The sequence below is a fragment of the Physeter macrocephalus genome, chromosome 8 (genome assembly GCF_002837175.3).
Source record: "Physeter macrocephalus isolate SW-GA chromosome 8, ASM283717v5, whole genome shotgun sequence".
Lineage (NCBI taxonomy): Eukaryota > Metazoa > Chordata > Mammalia > Artiodactyla > Physeteridae > Physeter > Physeter macrocephalus.
The window spans coordinates 38681077-38685075 of NC_041221.1; the positions used below are offsets into that span (position 1 = coordinate 38681077).

The 3999-nt window shown below is 42.0% G+C and overlaps 1 pseudogene; it reads left to right on the forward strand.

Annotated features, from left to right (window-relative positions):
* The first annotated feature begins 442 nt into the window (after positions 1 to 442).
* Positions 443 to 1783, forward strand: LOC112067428 (EH domain-containing protein 1-like; annotated as a pseudogene).
* The last annotated feature ends 2216 nt before the right edge of the window (positions 1784 to 3999 follow it).

The following is a 3999-nucleotide window of genomic DNA, read 5'->3' on the forward strand; positions in this document are numbered from 1 at the left end:
AACATCAATGGGTAAAGTATGATAAATAAAGAAATAAATGCAGTAAATTATGAATTGTCTCATATATACAAGTGTGTTTTCTTAACTTATTTTCTAACTGGTTCTTAAGGCTAATTTCACCTAGTTATATTCTTACATTTTCAATAGCATCCCCATAAATTGAGTCTCTGAACATTTAGTCACGTCTTCTTTGGTCTTGATTTTCTCAATAAAAACACCTAACTCGTACTATCTCTCTAAGTTAGTGAAAGTAGAGATACCTCCCCCTGGCAACACACAATGTGCTCCAAAATGGTAGATGTCACAAGATCAGACAGATGCATTTACCTTGTTCTTTTAAAGTAAATCCTCCAATCCCCTATTTAAAAACTCCTCAACCCCAGCATTTTATCCGCAGAAGAGACGCGCCTACAACCGACCCTGCGGTGCGCACGCGCAGCGCATGCGCAGTGCACGCCGTCCACGCCGACGGCCCGCTTGTTTAAAATCTCCTCAACCCCAGCAGATTATCCGCAGAAGAGACGCGCCTACAACCGACCCTGCGGTGCGCATGCGCAGAGCATGCGCAGCGCACGCCGTCCTCGCCGACCGCCCGCCTTGGCTCTCTGCCCTCTTGCGGCTCTCAGCCAGCCGTCTGACACGCCACAGCCAGCCGCATCTCTGGCAGCACGTTCAGCTGGCTTGGCAAGAATACTCGCCACAAGAAGGAGCCAGAGCTCTTCCAAATGGTGGCCGAGGGGCTGCGGTCAATGTATCCCCCGGAAGCTGCTGCCCCTGGAGGAGCAGTAAGGCTCCCACGAGTTCCACTCCCCGCCGCTGGAGGACTCTGACTCTGACCGTAGCCCAAGCTACTCCTCGTGGGCCTGTACAGTATGCGCAAAAACACCTTCAGGAGGCACCTGATGAAGAAGGGCTTCCTGGGAATGCGTATAGGGCGGAGCACACCACTGACTCCTTTTTCGCCACCAAACACAGCCTCGCCGCGGATGTGGTGCCCGGCGACACCTGCTCGTTGTGACCTCTGTGGCACCACTTCCACAAGCTCAACATCTTCGGTACAGATTCCCCAACAGGTTCATGCGTGCCCAGCTGCCTAGCCAGTGTTGGACAGCAGACACACCCTCGGCCTTCCCGGGATTCTGTCTGGAAAGAAAGCACCTCAGGAGAGGTTATGACCTTGTGGAGGGCCTGGAGTGGTTCACCAAGCGTGTGGACCACATCATCCTGCTCTTTGACGCTTCTGAAGTGGGTATCTCCAAAGAGTTCTCAGAGGTCATCAAGGCCCGGAGGACAAGAGATGCATTGTATTGAAGTTCCAGGCCTTGAAGCCCAAGCTGCTGGACATGATGGACGATATGCTGGTCAGTGACACCGCCCAGATGATGTCATGGTGTGCTGGGCCAGGCTGTGAAGGGCCGTGCCTTGTATGGCTCCAGAATAGGCGTTTGGGACATGACTATGGTGAGGGGCCCGGTGAGGACACTGATGACGTTGAGTGGGTGGTGGACAGGAGAAGCCCACCTGCAACGAGATCTACATACTGTCACCTTTCAGCAGTCAGATCATGAGTGCCAACGCCAAGTAGGAGATGGTGAAGTCCATGCTGCCCCATACGGTGCCGGGGTAGGTCTGGAAGCTGGCTGATGTAGACCAGGACGGGCTGCTGGAAGATGAGGTATTTGTCCTGGGCAAACACCTCGCCAAAGTCAAGCTCAAGGGCCACAAGGTGCCCGCTGACGTGCCCCTTTGCCTGATCTCATCCTCCAAGCAGAAGCACCAGTGACCCACCCTGCCCCGCCCCCCCAAGCCATCTCAGCACCCGGCCAGGCAGAGACTGAGGAGGGGAAGGGTCACCAGTTCTCAAGGACCCTAAAGACTGAGCGGATGTTTCCTCAGCTTTTGAAAAAGGTAAGGAAAAAAAAAAATTTTATAGGATAACAGCACTGATAGGATAACAGTATTGATATCTATCTACTCCTCACCTGAAATTAGTTTACTATGAGCCAGATACTCCATTAAGCACTTTAATATGTGTCATGCCTTTTCATAATTACCAGAGCTCAATGAGAAAAGTTATGTCAAACGCTGGTTATAGGATTTTGAATCTCAGTAAGACACCAAAACTTTCTGAAGAGTTTATAGCTAATACATAATAGAACTGTAACTTAAATCTGAATTTCAGGTATCTTGATTTCCAAAATAATGTTTTTTTAAAAAAAGTTTTAGTTGTAATATACAAGTGCAGGAAATTTAATATCCCAAATCTATTTATCAAAAAACTATCATTACCTCCATAATTACCTTAAGCAGTCCTGCATGCTTGATGTTTTCTATAATTAGTTTTGCTGTTTGGGAATTTAATGTAAACGTGTTTTCTTGTGCCTGGCTTCTTTCATGCAACATAATGTTCTTGAGATTTTTCTGTGTTGCTGCATGCATCATGGTTGATCCTTTGTCGTTGCTAAAAAAAAAATTCATTGCATAAGTATACTTCCATCTGTTTATCCAGTCTCCCGTTGATGGATATTTGGGTTGCTTCCAAGTTTTGGCTACTGTAAATCATTGGTTATTTAGGGCTGAAGATGGGTGAGTTTGATTGCTAACAGGCATGAAGGAACATTTGGGGTGATGGAGTTAGTTATGCAAGTATATACATTCAGGTGCATTTTAATGTGTGTAAATTTTATCTCAGTAAACTAAATAAAATATCTGTTTTTCATATGGAAGAATGAGCTGTAACACAAATATGACTGCTCCACCACTTTTCTTCAAGCACTTCAGTTATTTCCTAATATTCTTCAGGAAAATATCAAGCTTCATAGCATTTATGCAGCGGCTTCTCTGATCTGATTAACTCACAATTGCCTATTTTACTTTCTAACTACCCAACTTTCTAACTTGATCTTCTTACAATACCTTCATGTTCAAATAAAAAATATGTTTACTTTCCTGAACATGTTGCAATAATTTATGTCTTTATACACTTCCTGAAATGACTTTCTATTTTATTCTATTATGTGATTTGTTTTTTTACTGCCCCCAATTACACAACCCCCCACACACCATAGCATCAGCATCACCATCAACACAGCAAACACTATCCACAACTCTATCACTCTCCACTCTAAGTAATTATAAATCACACTTCAGATTTGGATCACGTGTCATCTCTGTAAATTCTGTGGTTAAATGACTGTGGTTTATAATCTCTGCTCCACCATCCACAAGCTGTGGAACAATGGAAAATATATCAAACCTTTCTAATCCTGATATTCCTCATTACAAAAAAAGGATATAGCAGAATAGCAATAATTATAGTGATAGTAATTGGTTCACATGTTGATTCCCATGGAGGATTAAACAAGAAAAGGAATATAGGTAGTTCATCTAAATGAATGGCATATGACAAACATCTACCTATGTTATTGCAATGCAGTAAGTTGGATGAATTACCTCTCCTTTAGCTACTTTATTACCTTTACTTTCTTAAAATGTATACAACAGTATTGAAATTATCTCATACTTTTTCATATAATTATATTTTTATAGAGATATAAATATTTTAAATAGATATAATTTTATACACCAAGTTACTGTCACAGTGTTTGGTAAATAGTAATATCTAAAATAGTGTATTGAATTCTCTCAATTGAAATAAGGAATACATATTTTAAATACAGTGCCTTCCTTATAGCTAAAACAATTTGAATGATTTTTTTGGTTTCATTACACAAGCATATGGTGGAAGGTACTATCTGTATGCCTAAACCCTCTTTTTCACGTCAATCTGTCATTGTTTTATCACATTTTCATGTCATAAATACTTTGGAGACTAACTTTTTCTCCTCAAATAAATTTATTTCTTCAACACTTATTTAGTATTTGCTTTAAAGAAAACCTAATCTTATGTGAGAGAATTTCCTTTGAGGTCAACAAAATTCATCGTACAGTGAATTTTCCTTAGTTTGATTTTAGCTAGCAATAAAAATATTCTAATGT